The sequence below is a fragment of the Oncorhynchus kisutch genome, unplaced genomic scaffold (assembly GCF_002021735.2).
Source record: "Oncorhynchus kisutch isolate 150728-3 unplaced genomic scaffold, Okis_V2 scaffold3051, whole genome shotgun sequence".
NCBI classification, from domain to species: Eukaryota; Metazoa; Chordata; class Actinopteri; order Salmoniformes; family Salmonidae; genus Oncorhynchus; species Oncorhynchus kisutch.
Genome location: NW_022264996.1, coordinates 305,001 through 323,087, shown reverse-complemented (window position 1 = coordinate 323,087; position 18,087 = coordinate 305,001). Strand labels below are relative to the sequence as shown.

The window sequence follows — 18,087 nt, the reverse complement described above, 5'->3', positions numbered from 1 at the left end:
TATCGCTGCTTAGCCTGCATTCTATCGCTGCTTAGCCTGCATTCTATCGCTGCTTAGCCTGCATTCTATCGCTGCTTAGCCTGCATTCTGTCGCTGCTTAGCCTGCATTCTGTCGCTGCTTAGCCTGCATTCTGTCGCTGCTTAGCCTGCATTCTGTCGCTGCTTAGCCTGCATTCTGTCGCTGCTTAGCCTGCATTCTGTCGCTGCTTAGCCTGCATTCTGTCGCTGCTTAGCCTGCATTCTGTCGCTGCCTAGCCTGCATTCTGTCGCTGCCTAGCCTGCATTCTGTCGCTGCCTAGCCTGCATTCTGTCGCTGCCTAGCCTGCATTCTGTCGCTGCCTAGCCTGCATTCTGTCGCTGCTCAGCCTGCATTCTGTCGCTGCTCAGCCTGCATTCTGTCGCTGCTCAGCCTGCATTCTGTCACTGCTCAGCCTGCATTCTGTCATTGCTTAGCCTGCATTCTGTCGCTGCCTAGCCTGCATTCTGTCGCTGCTCAGCCTGCATTCTGTCGCTGCTTAGCCTGCATTCTGTCACTGCTCAGCCTGCATTCTGTCACTGCTTAGCCTGCATTCTGTCGCTGCCTAGCCTGCATTCTGTCGCTGCTCAGCCTGCATTCTGTCGCTGCTCAGCCTGCATTCTGTCGCTGCTCAGCCTGCATTCTGTCGCTGCCTAGCCTGCATTCTGTCGCTGCTCAGCCTGCATTCTGTCGCTGCTCAGCCTGCATTTAGAGCTCTGGTCAAAAGTAGTGTACTTAATAGGGAATAAGATGCCATTTGGGACTAAACACACGTCCTCCGGTCTGATCCTTTAGCTAGGTTAATATGTCCTACCTATGGCATAATGCTCTACAGGAAAGGATTGCGGTCAACTCCATATCCTGTTCAGTGCAGGACGTGGATTGAATTGGCTGAGTTGAAAGTGTAATTGAGGCCGACCTTGGTACACAGATCAATATAAATACAGTAGCCCTCTGGGTTTTAGGCCCCGTTCCATGTTGTCACTATCGTGCTTCTCCTGTCAGCTGTTGTCTTGAAATACTCCATCTCTGTTTCTCCCAAGTATTTTACAGGAATATAGCCTAGCGTCTTCAGAGCTTACCAGTCTAAAGCCTGTTTATCTCCCGACTCTAACCACTTACCAGTCTAAAGCCTGTTTATCTCCCGACTCTAACCACTTACCAGTCTAAAGCCTGTTTATCTCCCGACTCTAACCACTTACCAGTCCAAAGCCTGTTTATCTCCCGACTCTAACCACTTACCAGTCCAAAGCCTGTTTATCTCCCGACTCTAACCACTTACCAGTCCAAAGCCTGTTTATCTCCCGACTCTAACCACTTACCAGTCTAAAGCCTGTTTATCTCCCGACTCTAACCACTTACCAGTCCAAAGCCTGTTTATCTCCCGACTCTAACCACTTACCAGTCTAAAGCCTGTTTATCTCCCGACTCTAACCACTTACCAGTCCAAAGCCTGTTTATCTCCCGACTCTAACCACTTACCAGTCCAAAGCCTGTTTATCTCCCGACTCTAACCACTTACCAGTCCAAAGCCTGTTTATCTCCCGACTCTAACCACTTACCAGTCCAAAGCCTGTTTATCTCCCGACTCTAACCACTTACCAGTCCAAAGCCTGTTTATCTCCCGACTCCTCTAACCCACTGCCTTTCTCCCCCGTCTTTCTGTGTATGTCTACTGAATAAAGGAATATAGCTGATCATTTTAAAGCCTGTATTTCTCCCAACTATAACCACCTTTCTCCCCTGTGTCTGTGTTGTCTGTGACGTCCAGGTGCCCTAGGGTTCCCTATGAGGGGCATGAGCAACACGGCTCAGTTGAATCGTAGCTTACCACAGGGCAACCAGCTACCGAGCCACGTTACCCCTGCCTCTGGAGTCGCCCCCACAATGTCCATCCATACTCCTCCATCGCCAAGCAGGTACACCCCTCCACTTATAGGCCACGTGCTGACCATTTCTATTGACAGTCACCTAGTTGGCTCTGGGATTCATCTCAGCATGTCTGGTTCTACCAACCTGATTCAGCCGACTGATGCATTAGTTGCTTGGTAAAAGGAGCATGTTGTTCATGACAGAGCAGCTGTCAGCAGCCCGGTGAGCTCCTCCCTATGGGGTTAGGACTGTTGTTTTTAGTAGGTCAATATCACTCATCGTGTCTAATAAAAACAAGGTTTTGATGAATCAGCAATTCTTATGCGGTTCTCTTTTTATACGAGGTGCTTTTCATGTTGTCCTGATCACGCCACCCTGATCATATCTGTGTCTCTCTCTCTGTGTGTCTCTCTCTCTGTGTGTCTCTCTCTCTGTCTCTGTCTCTGTCGCTCACTCTCTCGCTCTCTCTGTCGCTCTCTCTCTCTGTCGCTCTCGTTCTCTCGCTCTCTTTTTTTTTTTCCCACTGTAGGGGCATCCTGCCCATGAACACGCGGAACATGATGAACACCCCTCAGCAGGTGGGGCGCCAGGAGGTCATGGTGGGGGGCATGCCTAGTGGGGGCAGGACCAACAGCCTGGGCAGCTCGGGCCTGGGCAGCCCTAACCGTGCCTCTCCCAGCATCATCTGCATGCCCAAGCAACAGCAGTCACGGCAACCTTTCACCATCAACAGGTAACACTAGAATGAAGCCAGACCGTATCAATGGGGGATGTATTGAACATTGTGAAGACAGGACATAGAAACCATGAAGACCTGTTGGTTAGATGAATTAAACATTGTGAAGACAGGACATAAAAACCATGGAGACCTGTTGGTTAGATGAATTAAACATTGTGAAGACAGGACATAGAAACCATGGAGACCTGTTGGTTAGATGTATTAAACATTGTGAAGACAGGACATAGAAACCACAGAGACCTGTTGGTTAGATGAATTAAACATTGTGAAGACAGGACATAGAAACCACGGAGACCTGTTGGTTAGATGAATTAAACATTGTGAAGACAGGACATAGAAACCATGGAGACCTGTTGGTTAGATGTATTAAACATTGTGAAGACAGGACATAGAAACCATGGAGACCTGTTGGTTAGATGAATTAAACATTGTGAAGACAGGACATGGAGACCTGTTGGTTAGATGTATTAAACATTGTGAAGACAGGACATAGAAACCATGGAGACCTGTTGGTTAGATGTATTGAACATTGTGAAGACAGGACATAGAAACCATGGAGACCTGTTGGTTAGATGAATTAAACATTGTGAAGACAGGACATAGAAACCATGGAGACCTGTTGGTTAGATGTATTAAACATTGTGAAGACAGGACATAGAAACCATGGAGACCTGTTGGTTAGATGAATTAAACATTGTGAAGACAGGACATAGAAACCATGGAGACCTGTTGGTCACACATAATAAAGACAGACTTTGAAACGGTGAGACAATTAACCTCTAGCATCGAGCAATCCCGTATCCGGGAGCGTAATCATAGCCTCAAGCTCATTACCATAACGCAACGTTTCCTATTCATGAAAATCGCAAATGAAATTAATTAAATATATTGAAACACAAGCTTAGCCTTTTGTTAACAACACTGTCATCTCAGATTTTCTAAATATGCTTTTCAACCATAGCTACACAAGCATTTGTGTAAGAGTATTGATAGCCTAGCATAGCATTAAGCCTAGCATTCAGCAGGCAACATTTTCACAAAAACAAGAAAAGCATTCAAATAAAATCATTTACCTTTGAAGAACTTCGGATGTTTTCAATGACGAGACTCTTAGTTAGATAGCAAATGTTCATTTTTCCCAAAAATATTATTTGTGTAGATGAAATAGCTCCGTTTTTGTTCATCACGTTTGGCTAAGAAAAAGACCGGAAAATGCAGTCACTTACAACGGCAAACTTTTTTCCAAATTAGCTCCATAATATCGACAGAAACATGGCTAACGTTGTTTAGAATCAATCTTCAAGGTTTTTTTCACATATCTATTCGATAATCTATCAGTGGTGGCAGTTGGCTTCTCATCAGAAGCAAACGGAAAAATACTGCAGCTGGAGATTATGCAATAATTGCAACGGAGGACACCAAGCGACCACCTGGTAGATGTAGTCTCTTATGGTCAATCTTCCAATGATATGCCTACAAATACATCACAATGCTGTAGACACCTTGGGGAAAACGTAAGCTGACTCCTAGCTCCTTCACAGCCATATAAGGAGTCATTGGAATGAGGCGGTTTCAAAAAATGCGGCACTTCCTGATTGGATTTTTATCTGGGTTTCGCCTGTAACATCAGTTCTGTGGCACTCACAGACCATATCTTTGCAGTTTTGGAAACGTCAGAGTGTTTTCTTTCCAGAGCTGTCAATTATATGCATAGTCGAGCATCTTTTCGTGACAAAATATCTTGTTTAAAACGGGAACGTTTTTCATCCAAAAATTAAGAGCGCCCCCTATATCGAAGAAGTTAACAGTATAAAACCATGGAATAGAAGCCAGCCAAACCTTTTACCTCCCTACTACAGTATAAAACCATGGAATAGGAGCCATTCAAACCTTTTACCTCCCTGCTACAGTATAAAACCATGGAATAGGAGCCAGTCAAACGTTTTGCTTCCATGGAATAAAGACAAACATTATCACTAGGTTAGCCACAGCAACTGGCAAGTGTCTTCACTGACATTTTCAACTTCTCCCTGACTGAGTCTGTAATACCAACATGTTTCAAACAGACCACCATAGTTCCCTTGCCCTGGGAAGCGAAGGTAACCTGCCTAAATGATTACCGCCCTGTAGCCGAGAAATGCTTTGAAAGGCTCACATCAACACCATCATCCCAGAAACCCTAGACCCACTCCACACTGTTCTTTCCCACCTGGACAGAAGGAATCCCTATGTGTGAATGTTGTTCATTGACTACAGCTCAGCGTTCAACACCATAGTGCCCTCACAGCTCATCACTAAGCTAAGGACCCTGGGACTATAAACACCTCCCTCTGCAACGGGATCCTGGACTTCCTGACGGGCCCCCCCCAGGTGATAAGGCTAGGTAAAAGCGGTAGTAGGCCTGATGACCCAGCGGTGGTAGGCCTGATGACCCAGCGGTGGTAGGCCTGATGACCCAGCGGTGGTAGGCCTGATGACCCAGCGGTGGTAGGCCTGATGACCCAGCGGTGGTAGGCCTGATGACCCAGCGGTGGTAGGCCTGATGACCCAGCGGTGGTAGGCCTGATGACCCAGCGGTGGTAGGCCTGATGACCCAGCGGTGGTAGGCCTGATGACCCAGCGGTGGTAGGCCTGATGACCCAGCGGTGGTAGGCCTGATCACCTAAGTCATAGACTGTTCTCTCTGCTACCGCACGGCAAGCGGTACCGGAGCGCCAAGTCTCGGTCCAAAAGGCTCCTTAACAGCTTCTATCCCCCAAGCAATAAGACTCCTGAACAGTTCATCAAATGTCCATCTGGACTATTTACACTGACACCACATTGTTTAATACACTGCTGCTACTCGCTGTTATATTTTCTATGCATAGTCACTTTACCCTTACCTACATGTACAAACTACCTCGACTAACCGGTACCCCCGCACATTGACTCTGTACCAGTACCCCCGCACATTGACTCTGTACCAGTACCCCCTGTATATAGCCTCGTTACTAACCGGCACCCCCTGTATATAGACTCGTTACTAACCGGCACCCCCTGTATATAGACTCGTTACTAACCGGCACCCCCTGTATATAGACTCGTTACTAACCGGCACCCCCTGTATATAGACTCGTTACTAACCGGCACCCCCTGTATATAGCCTCGTTACTAACCGGCACCCCTTGTATATAGACTCGTTACTAACCGGCACCCCCTGTATATAGACTCGTTACTAACCGGTACCCCCCTGTATATAGCCTCGTTACTAACCGGCACCCCCTGTATATAGACTCGTTACTAACCGGCACCCCCTGTATATAGCCTCGTTACTAACCGGCACCCCTTGTATATAGACTCGTTACTAACCGGCACCCCCTGTATATAGACTCGTTACTAACCGGTACCCCCCTGTATATAGCCTCGTTACTAACCGGCACCCCCTGTATATAGACTCGTTACTAACCGGTACCCCCTGTATATAGCCTCGTTACTAACCGGCACCCCCTGTATATAGCCTCGTTACTAACCGGCACCCCCTGTATATAGACTCGTTACTAACCGGCACCCCCTGTATATAGACTCGTTACTAACCGGCACCCCCTGTATATAGACTCGTTACTAACCGGTACCCCCTGTATATAGCCTCGTTACTAACCGGTACCCCCTGTATATAGCCTAGTTACTAACCGGCACCGCCTGTATATAGCCTCGTTACTAACCGGTACCCCCTGTATATAGACTCGTTACTAACCGGTACCCCCTGTATATAGCCTCGTTACTAACCGGTACCCCCTGTATATAGACTCGTTACTAACCGGTACCCCCTGTATATAGCCTCGTTACTAACCGGTACCCCCTGTATATAGCCTCGTTACTAACCGGTACCCCCTGTATATAGCCTCGTTACTAACCGGTACCCCCTGTATATAGCCTCGTTACTAACCGGTACCCCCTGTATATAGCCTCGTTACTAACCGGTACCCCCTGTATATAGACTCGTTACTAACCGGTACCCCCTGTATATAGCCTCGTTACTAACCGGTACCCCCTGTATATAGCCTAGTTACTAACCGGCACCGCCTGTATATAGCCTCGTTACTAACCGGTACCCCCTGTATATAGCCTAGTTACTAACCGGCACCGCCTGTATATAGCCTCGCTTTTTAAAAACAACAACTTTTGTTTAGTAAATATTTTCTGAACTCTATTTCTTGAACTGCGTTGTTGGTTAATGGCTCGTCAGGAAGCATTTCACGGCAACGTCTTCACCTGTTGTATTCAGCGCATGTGACAAATACAATTTGATTTTAACAGCACAAGAGCCCAGCTCCTCTTCCCCCAAGTGTGCTCCCGTACACCTCTGTCAGGTATAGAAAAGGATAGATACACTAGACTAGCAACTATGAGAACAATAATGTATCAAGGAGTCTTGAGTCTCAATAAAAATAGTTGTTGGACTTGTCCTATGATGTGATTGATGGACTCTGTGGCTGAAAGGAGACGTTGTTGTACAGTAAGGACATTAACAGAGTGAGTCTGTCTGTCAGGAGCTGTTTACTGCCTTGGGTAAACACAAGCTGGGATTGAGAACTCTGCACAGAGAGGAGGGAGGGTGAGGGAGAGAAGGGAGGGTGAGGGAGAGAAGGGAGGGTGAGGGAGAGAAGGGAGGGTGAGGGAGAGAAGGGAGGGTGAGGGAGAGAAGGGAGGGTGAGGGAGAGAAGGGAGGGTGAGGGAGAGAAGGGAGGGTGAGGGAGAGAAGGGAGGGTGAGGGAGAGAAGGGAGGGTGAGGGAGAGAAGGGAGGGTGAGGGAGAGAAGAGGTATGAGTAAGGTCAGTTAAAATGCGTAACTTGTTTTGTAGACTGTAGTGTGGCCTAGACTGAAGAGCGTCCTAGACTGTATTGTAGAATGTATTGTAGAATGTATTGTAGACTGTATTGTAGACTGTATTGTAGACTATTGTATCCTAGACTGTATTGTAGACTGTATTGCAGACTGTATTGCAGACTGTATTGCAGACTGTATTGCAGACTGTATTGCAGACTGTATTGCAGACTGTATTGCAGACTGTATTGTAGACTGTATTGTAGACTGTATTGTAGACTGTATTGTAGACTGTATTGCAGACTGTATTGCAGACTGTATTGCAGACTGTATTGCAGACTGTATTGTAGACTGTATTGCATCCTGTATTGTAGACTGTATTACAGACTGTATTGTAGACTGTAGTGTAGCCTAGATTGTAGTCTAGACTGTATTAGACTGTATTACAGACTGTATTGTAGCGTAGAGTATAGCGTGTAGCGTAGACTAGACTGTATTGTAGACTAGACTGTGTTGTAGACTGTATTATTCACCCTCTCTTCTATTTGTCTCTGAATGATGTGGAGAATGATGAGTGTGAAGACATATCTACTACGTTATCCTGAAGGTGTGTTTAGTGGTCTGAGAATAGGTGTCAACTAAGCCGTTTCAATCTCATCTCTCTCCTCTTCCTCCTCCTCCTCCTGCACTTCCTCTCCTTTTCTCCTCTGTCATCACTTTGATTCTTCCCCAGTGTAGCTAATTAGTCCTCACACTACAGTACAGAGGAAGTAGTCCACATCTATCTCCATGGAGATGGTGTGTAAACCTGTTATATATGACAACAATAGATATGTGTATATGTGTGTCTAAAGTGTGTGTGTGGTAGTTATGTATCTGTCTAGCTAACCCATTAGGATCAGTCCAGTGCATTAAAAACCTCTTACGGCTGAGATCCCGTTAACGGGATCGATATGACAACAGCCAGTGAAAGTGCAGGGCGCCAAATTCAAACAACGGAAATCTCATGATTAAAATTCCTCAAACATACAAGTATTTTGCACCATTTTAAAGATCAACTTGTTGTTAATCCCACCACAGTGTCCGATTTTCAAACAGGCTTTACGACGAAGGCACACCATCTGATGATGTTAGGTCAGTACCTAGTCACAGAAAAACCCAGCCATTTTTTCCATCCAAAGAGAGGAGTCACAAAAAACAGAAATATAGATACAATTAATCACTAACCTTTGATCTTCATCAGAAGACACTCATAGGACTTCATGTTACACAATACATGTATGTTTTGTTCGATAAAGTTCATATTTATATCCAAAAATCTCAGTTTACATTGGCGTGTTACGTTCAGTAATGTTTTGCTTCCAAAACATCTGGTGATTTTGCAGAGAGCCACATCAATTTACAGAAATACTCATAATAAACATTGATAAAAGATATGTGTTATGCATGGAACTTTAGATAAACTTCTCCTTAATGCAACCGCTGTGTCAGATTTCAAAACAGCTTTATCGAGAAAGCACACCGTGCTATAATCTGAGTACAGTGCTCAGAGACCAAAACAAGCCATACAGATATTCGCCATGTTGTGGAGTCAACAGAAGTCAGAAATAGTTATAAATATTCATTACCTTTGATGATCTTCATCAGAATGCACTCACAGGAATCCCAGTTCCACCATAAATGTTAGTTTTGTTCGATAAAGTCCATTTATGTCCGAATAGCTCCTTTTTGTTCGCACCTTTAGTTCACAAATCCAAATTCGCGATGCGCAGACCAGACGAGAAGTCAAATTCCATTACAGTTCGTAGAAACATGTCAAACGATGTATAGAATCAATCTTTAGGATGTTTGAAACATTATTGAAGATTTGTTAAAATCTGAGAATTCCTTTGTCTTTAGAAATGCAATGGAAAGCAGCTACGTCTCACGGGAGCGTGCCTGACTGAGCTCATGGCCTTCAGGCAGACCCCTTACTCAATCAGCTCTTATTCTCTCCTCCACAGTAGAAGCCTGAAACAAGGTTCTAAAGACTGACATCTAGTGGAAGCCTTAGGAAGTGCAATCTCACCAAATTGACACCATATCAAATCAAATTTTATTTGTCACATACACATGGTTAGCAGATGTTAATGCGAGTGTAGCGAAATGCTTGTGCTTCTAGTTCCGACAATGCAGTAATCTAACTAACAATTCCAAAACTACTGTCTTATACACACAAGTGTAAGGGGATAAAGAATATGTACATAAAGATATATGAATGTGTGATGGTACAGAGCAAGATAGGCAAGATACAGTAGGTATCTTGGATAGGCAAAGATTTTGAAAAACAACAAACCTCAGATTTCCCACTTCCTGGTTTGATTTTCTTCTCTGGTTTTTGACTGCCGTACGAGTTCTGTTATGCTCAGACATCATTCAAACAGTTTTAGAAACTTCAGAGTGTTTTCTATCCAAATCTACTAATAATATGCATATCTTAGCTTCTGGGCCTGAGTAGCAGGCAGTTTACTCTGGGCACCTTATTCAACCAAGCTACTTGATACTGCCCCCCAGCCATAAGAAGTTAATAAGGGCTTTCTATCAAGCACAAGGTCGAATGTTTTCATTGGATGAAAGGGCTGTTTTTGAAGATTGGCCTACAGATTCCCATTTGGCATGGGGGGGGGGGGGGGTGTTTTAAAATGCCCTCACAGCTGAGCGAACTCCATTTTACTGGTTAGAAAACAGTGTAGGTTGTAATGCATCACTCCTTCCTGATGTAACACGCTAGTCATTTAGCCAGAGGAGACTTCCGTCCGTTGTTTCCCCAGTCTCTACTGTAGGATTACAGCAACCAGTTTGGGATCCGTTTAGCCTTTTCTATCATCATTATATGGCCATGGGGGACCTGATTCTAGATCAGCACCGTGAGCCTGAGAATACAGTCCTTTACAGGTCTTCACTGTGGCCCATCTGCATTCAGAGGCAAACGTGGAAGCCAACTATCCTTCATAGTTTCTATGTCAAGCTCTACCAGACACAGTGCTATGAAATGTCTGTTATTGGTCTCATCAATGACATGAAATTAGCCTTGAAACAGGGAGAAATTACCTTTAGCTTGGTTCAGAGTAAGATCATGTGATGACTGTGGTGCTCAGCAGTGACTGTGGTGCTCAGCAGTGACTGTGGTGCTCAGCAGTGACTGGGGTGCTCAGCAGTGACTGGGGTGCTCAGCAGTGACTGGGGTGCTCAGCAGTGACTGGGGTGCTCAGCAGTGACTGGGGTGCTCAGCAGTGACTGGGGTGCTCAGCAGTGACTGGGGTGCTCAGCAGTGACTGGGGTGCTCAGCAGTGACTGGGGTGCTCAGCAGTGACTGGGGTGCTCAGCAGTGACTGGGGTGCTCAGCAGTGACTGGGGTGCTCAGCAGTGACTGTGGTGCTCAGCAGTGACTGGGGAGCTCAGCAGTGACTGTGGTGCTCAGCAGTGGGGTGCTCAGCAGTGACTGGGGTGCTCAGCAGTGACTGGGGTGCTCAGCAGTGACTGGGGTGCTCAGCAGTGACTGGGGTGCTCAGCAGTGACTGGGGTGCTCAGCAGTGACTGGGGTGCTCAGCAGTGACTGGGGTGCTCAGCAGTGACTGTGGTGCTCAGCAGTGACTGGGGAGCTCAGCAGTGACTGGGGTGCTCAGCAGTGACTGGGGTGCTCAGCAGTGACTGTGGTGCTCAGCAGTGACTGGGGTGCTCAGCAGTGACTGGGGTGCTCAGCAGTGACTGGGGTGCTCAGCAGTGACTGGGGTGCTCAGCAGTGACTGGGGTGCTCAGCAGTGACTGGGGTGCTCAGCAGTGACTGGGGTGCTCAGCAGTGACCCATTATTACTAGGTTACCGTATGTCATATCAGCCTGTACCTATGACTGCCTTAGGGTGTTATGGGGGGTTTGGACTTTTTTAAGGACTTTTCTATATTGCGCGGTTTTAAGACTTAACAACTTGAAACAGGAATTAAAGTGAAATGGTGTGTGTTTCAGGATGACCATGTTTTGTCATTTGCCCTGGGTAAGAGCATCTACTGAATGAGTAAAATGTGAACTTGAATTCCCGACTGAAATAGTGTCTCTGTTTCAGTATGTCGGGGTTTGGAATGAACCGGAATCCATCGTTCGGGATGAACAACTCGTTACCCAGCAACATCTTCAACGGAACAGGTGATGTTCAAGACATTGATTGGCTGTCTGATTGATACCCTTCATTGATGACAGAAAGTTATAGTAGTAATTTGATAATTTCTTTTGTGGTTTGTTTCTCTAACTGACTAATGGTTTGTTTCTCTCTAACTGACTAGATGGAGGTTTGTTTCTCTGACTAGATGGAGGTTTGTTTCTCTAACTGACTAGATGGAGGTTTGTTTCTCTCTAACTGACTAGATGGAGGTTTGTTTCTCTCTAACTGACTAGATGGAGGTTTGTTTCTCTGTAACTGACTAGATGGAGGTTTGTTTCTCTGACTGACTAGATGGAGGTTTGTTTCTCTCTAACTGACTAGATGGAGGTTTGTTTCTCTAACTGACTAGATGGAGGTTTGTTTCTCTGTAACTGACTAGATGGAGGTTTGTTTCTCTGACTGACTAGATGGAGGTTTGTTTCTCTGACTGACTAGATGGAGGTTTGTTTCTCTCTAACTGACTAGATGGAGGTTTGTTTCTCTAACTGACTAGATGGAGGTTTGTTTCTCTGTAACTGACTAGATGGAGGTTTGTTTCTCTGTAACTGACTAGATGGAGGTTTGTTTCTCTGACTGACTAGATGGAGGTTTGTTTCTCTCTAACTGACTAGATGGAGGTTTGTTTCTCTAACTGACTAGATGGAGGTTTGTTTCTCTGTAACTGACTAGATGGAGGTTTGTTTCTCTCTAACTGACTAGATGGAGGTTTGTTTCTCTCTAACTGACTAGATGGAGGTTTGTTTCTCTCTAACTGACTAGATGGAGGTTTGTTTCTCTGTAACTGACTAGATGGAGGTTTGTTTCTCTGTAACTGACTAGATGGAGGTTTGTTTCTCTGTAGCTGACTAGATGGAGGTTTGTTTCTCTCTAACTGACTAGATGGAGGTTTGTTTCTCTCTAACTGACTAGATGGAGGTTTGTTTCTCGCTAACTGACTAGATGGAGGTTTGTTTCTCTGTAACTGACTAGATGGAGGTTTGTTTCTCTCTAACTGACTAGATGGAGGTTTGTTTCTCGCTAACTGACTAGATGGAGGTTTGTTTCTCTCTAACTGACTAGATGGAGGTTTGTTTCTCTCTAACTGACTAGATGGAGGTTTGTTTCTCTGTAACTGACTAGATGGAGGTTTGTTTCTCTGACTGACTAGATGGAGGTTTGTTTCTCTGTAACTGACTAGATGGAGGTTTGTTTCTCTCTAACTGACTAGATGGAGGTTTGTTTCTCGCTAACTGACTAGATGGAGGTTTGTTTCTCTCTAACTGACTAGATGGAGGTTTGTTTCTCTCTAACTGACTAGATGGAGGTTTGTTTCTCTGACTGACTAGATGGAGGTTTGTTTCTCTCTAACTGACTAGATGGAGGTTTGTTTCTCTGTAACTGACTAGATGGAGGTTTGTTTCTCTGACTGACTAGATGGAGGTTTGTTTCTCTCTAACTGACTAGATGGAGGTTTGTTTCTCGCTAACTGACTAGATGGAGGTTTGTTTCTCTCTAACTGACTAGATGGAGGTTTGTTTCTCTAACTGACTAGATGGAGGTTTGTTTCTCTCTAACTGACTAGATGGAGGTTTGTTTCTCTCTAACTGACTAGATGGAGGTTTGTTTCTCTCTAACTGACTAGATGGAGGTTTGTTTCTCTGTAACTGACTAGATGGAGGTTTGTTTCTCTCTAACTGACTAGATGGAGGTTTGTTTCTCTCTAACTGACTAGATGGAGGTTTGTTTCTCTCTAACTGACTAGATGGAGGTTTGTTTCTCTGTAACTGACTAGATGGAGGTTTGTTTCTCTCTAACTGACTAGATGGAGGTTTGTTTCTCTGTAACTGACTAGATGGAGGTTTGTTTCTCTGTAACTGACTAGATGGAGGTTTGTTTCTCTGACTGACTAGATGGAGGTTTGTTTCTCGCTAACTGACTAGATGGAGGTTTGTTTCTCGCCAACTGACTAGATGGAGGTTTGTTTCTCGCTAACTGACTAGATGGAGGTTTGTTTCTCGCTAACTGACTAGATGGAGGTTTGTTTCTCGCTAACTGACTAGATGGAGGTTTGTTTCTCTCTAACTGACTAGATGGAGGTTTGTTTCTCTCTAACTGACTAGATGGAGGTTTGTTTCTCTGTAGCTGTAGACGGAGGTGACTTGACTAACTGTTCTCTTGTCCTGTCTCTCTTCCTGCTGTAGACGGAGGGGACTTGACTAACTGTTCTCTTGTCCTGTCTCTCTTCCTGCTGTAGACGGAGGGGACTTGACTAACTGTTCTCTTGTCCTGTCTCTCTTCCTGCTGTAGACGGAGGGGACTTGACTAACTGTTCTCTTGTCCTGTCTCTCTTCCTGCTGTAGACGGAGGGGACTTGACTAACTGTTCTCTTGTCCTGTCTCTCTTCCTGCTGTAGATGGAAGTGAAAACGTGACAGGTCTGGACTTGTCAGACTTCCCAGCGTTAGCAGACCGGAGTCGGAGGGAAGGAGGTGGGAACCCTACTCCTCTCCTCAACCCACTGGCTGGGAGGGCTCCTTATGGTGAGACCCCCTACCTCCTCTCCTCAACCCACTGGCTGGGAGGGCTCCTTATGGTGAGACCCCCTACCTCCTCTTCTCAACCCACTGGCTGGGAGGGCTCCTTATGGTGAGACCCCCTACCTCCTCTCCTCAACCCACTGGTTCTCTATGGTGAGACCCCCTACCTCTTCTCCTCAACCCACTGGTTCTCTATGGTGAGACCCCCTAACTCCACTCCTCAACCCACTGGTTCTCTATGGTGAGACCCCCTACCTCCTCTCCTCAACCCACTGGTTCTCTATGGTGAGACCCCCAACCTCCTCTCCTCAACCCACTGGTTCTCTATGGTGAGACCTCCTACCTCCTCTCCTCAACCCACTGGTTCTCTATGGTGAGACCTCCTACCTCCTCTCCTCAACCCACTGGTTCTCTATGGTGAGACCTCCTACCTCCTCTCCTCAACCCACTGGTTCTCTATGGTGAGACCTCCTACCTCCTCTCCTCAACCCACTGGTTCTCTATGGTGAGACCCCCTACCTCCTCTCCTCAACCCACTGGCTGGGAGGGTTCCTTATGGTGAGACCCCCTACCTCCTCTCCTCAACCCACTGGCTGGGAGGGCTCCTTATGGTGAGACCCCCTACCTCCTCTCCTCAACCCACTGGCTGGGAGGGCTCCTTATGGTGAGACCCCCTACGTCCTCTCCTCAACCCACTGGTTCTCTATGGTGAGACCCCCTACCTCCTCTCCTCAACCCACTGGCTGGGAGGGCTCCTTATGGTGAGACCCCCTACCTCCTGGCTGGGAGGGCTCTCTATGGTGAGACCTCCTACCTCCTGGCTGGGAGGGCTCTCTATGGTGAGACCTCCTACCTCCTGGCTGGGAGGGCTCTCTATGGTGAGACCCCCTACCTCCTGGCTGGGAGGGCTCTCTATGGTGAGACCTCCTACCTCCTGGCTGGGAGGGCTCTCTATGGTGAGACCCCCAACCTCCTGGCTGGGAGGGCTCTCTATGGTGAGACCCCCTACCTCCTGGCTGGGAGGGTTCTCTATGGTGAGACCCCCTACCTCCTGGCTGGGAGGGCTCTCTATGGTGAGACCCCCTACCTTCTGGCTGGGAGGGTTCTCTATGGTGAGACCCCCTACCTCCTGGCTGGGAGGGCTCTCTATGGTGAGACCTCCTACCTCCTGGCTGGGAGGGTTCTCTATGGTGAGACCCCCTACCTCCTGGCTGGGAGGGCTCTCTATGGTGAGACCCCCTACCTTCTGGCTGGGAGGGTTCTCTATGGTGAGACCCCCTACCTCCTGGCTGGGAGGGCTCTCTATGGTGAGACCTCCTACCTCCTGGCTGGGAGGGCTCTCTATGGTGAGACCTCCTACCTCCTGGCTGGGACGGCTCTCCATGGTGAGACCTCCTACCTCCTGGCTGGGAGGGCTCTCTATGGTGAGACCTCCTACCTCCTGGCTGGGAGGGCTCTCTATGGTGAGACCCCCTACCTCCTGGCTGGGAGGGCTCTCTATGGTGAGACCTCCTACCTCCTGGCTGGGAGGGCTCTCTATGGTGAGACCTCCTGGCTGGGAGGGCTCTCTATGGTGAGAGTGTGTCCCAGTCTGTGAGAAAATAAAACATGGTTACCTTTGCTTCTGGGTTGCTGGGATGCGATGATATTGATGGTTGTCTTCCGGAGAGATCTTCTCTGTCCCTGTATTTACCTGAGCTTACAGCCTGTCCATCCTGTCCTCTCCTGTACTGCAGTTGGAATGGTCACCAAACCCTCAAACGAACAGTCCCAAGACTTCTCCATCCATAACGAGGACTTCCCTGCACTGCCTGGTCCCAACTACAAGGACCCCACGTCGAACAACGACGACAGCAAAACGGTGGGTCTTTAATCTCTAGGAGGAACTTAGACATTTGATATATAAGGTCCGTTTGGTGGTGTTCCTGCTGAGTGGAGTTGATCATCGCCTGTGTGACTAATGTAGCTCAGCTCTGAGGCTTCGTCAATGGGTAGAGAGACCTGGAACTAAACTAGGACAAACTAACTTGTTATTGATTCATGTTGCAGGGACATGTGTTCTAGTAGCAGGGGGTATGAGAGCTGCTGGGGAAATCAACACGGTCACTGTCTGAAACAGCATCTCTAATGGATTGAGAGGGAGACGGATGAGGGACTTGTGAGCTGCTGTTTACTATGGACGTGGCTTTTGAAATCCATTGTAGGAGGGCTGCTTAACCTCTCTGGGATATGTGGGACGCTAGCGTCCCAAAAGCCAGGGGAAATGCAGAGCGCCAAATTCAAATCAATTCCTATAAAAATCAAACTTCCATTAAATCACACATGTAAGATACTAAATTAAAGCTACACTTGTTGTGAATCCAGCCAACATGTCAGATTTCAAAAAGGCTTTTAGGCGAAAGCAAACGATGCTGTTATCTGAGGATGGCATCATAGTAAACAAAGAGAGAAAACATATTTCAACCCTGCAGGCGCGACACAAAACGCAGAAATAAACATATAAATCATGCCTTTGACGAGCTTCTTCTGTTGGCACTCCAATATGTCCCATAAACATCACAAAGGGTCCTTTTTGTTCGATGAATTCTGTCAATATATATCCAAAATGTCAATTTTTATTTGGTGCGTTTGATCCAGAAAAACACCGGTTCCAACTTGCTCAACGTGACTACAAAATATTCCAAAGTTTCCCTGTAACCTTTGCCAAAACATTTCAAACTACTTTTGTAATACAACTTTAGGTATTTTTTTTTACATAAATAATTGATTAAACTGAAGCTAGCTTTCTGGTCATGCGCCTCTATCTAACAGTACACTTCAAGTGACCCTTGTTCAAGATGGCCGTACTTCTTCATTACACAAAGGAAAATCCTCAACCAATTTCTAAAGACTGTTGACATCCAGTGGAAGCGATAGGAACTGCAAGAAGGTCCCTTAGAAATCTGCATTCCCAATGAAAACCCATTGACAAGAGAGTGACCTCAACAACAACAAATCTGAATGGTTTGTCCTCGGGGTTTCGCCTGCTAAATAAGTTATGTTATACTCACAGACATGATTCAAACAGTTTTAGAAACTGCAGAGTGTTTTCCATCTACTAATAATATGCATATCTTATTGTCTGGGGATGAGTAGCAGGCAGTTGAATTTGGGCATACATTTCATCCGGACGTGCAAATACTGCCCCGTCACCCAGAAGCCAGTGTTAGTTTCCCTGTTTTTCTGTTCTGAAGTGTAGTTCTATTTATCCCACAGGAAGTAGTTCAGTTCGGTGAAGACCGTTTCAGTGACGTTATTAGACTGTATCTTTAGTGTTCGGAGGAGAACCAACCGCACAGGGAAAGATAGTGGGACTCGGGGGGTAACAGGATTCTTCCTCCCTGTGTAGAATGTACTCTTTCACTATGCCTCTTCATCCCTCCCCGGAATCTACTCTGCTTCTCTTCCTGTTCCTCTCTGCTTCTCTTCCTGTCTCTCTCCAGAATCTACTCTGCTTCTCTTCCTGTTCCTCTCTCCAGAATCTATTCTGCTTCTCTTCCTGTTCCTCTCTGCTTCTCTTCCTGTTCCTCTCTCCAGAATCTACTCTGCTTCTCTTCCTGTCTCTCTCTCCAGAATCTACTCTGCTTCTCTTCCTGTTTCTCTCTCCAGAATCTACTCTGCTTCTCTTCCTGTTTCTCTCTCTCTCTCTAGAATCTACTCTGCTTCTCTTCCTGTCTCTCTCTCCAGAATCTACTCTGCTTCTCTTCCTGTTTCTCTCTCCAGAATCTACTCTGCTTCTCTTCCTGTTTCTCTCTCTCTCTCTAGAATCTACTCTGCTTCTCTTCCTGTCTCTCTCTCCAGAATCTACTCTGCTTCTCTTCCTGTTTCTCTCTCCAGAATCTACTCTGCTTCTCTTCCTGTTTCTCTCTCTCTCTCTCTAGAATCTACTCTGCTTCTCTTCCTGTG

General features: G+C 46.5%; 1 pseudogene; it reads left to right on the top strand.

Moving 5' to 3' along the window:
* The window catches only part of LOC116371245 (CCR4-NOT transcription complex subunit 2-like), a 92,387-nt pseudogene that overhangs the window by 52,404 nt on the left and 21,896 nt on the right, over positions 1-18,087 (top strand).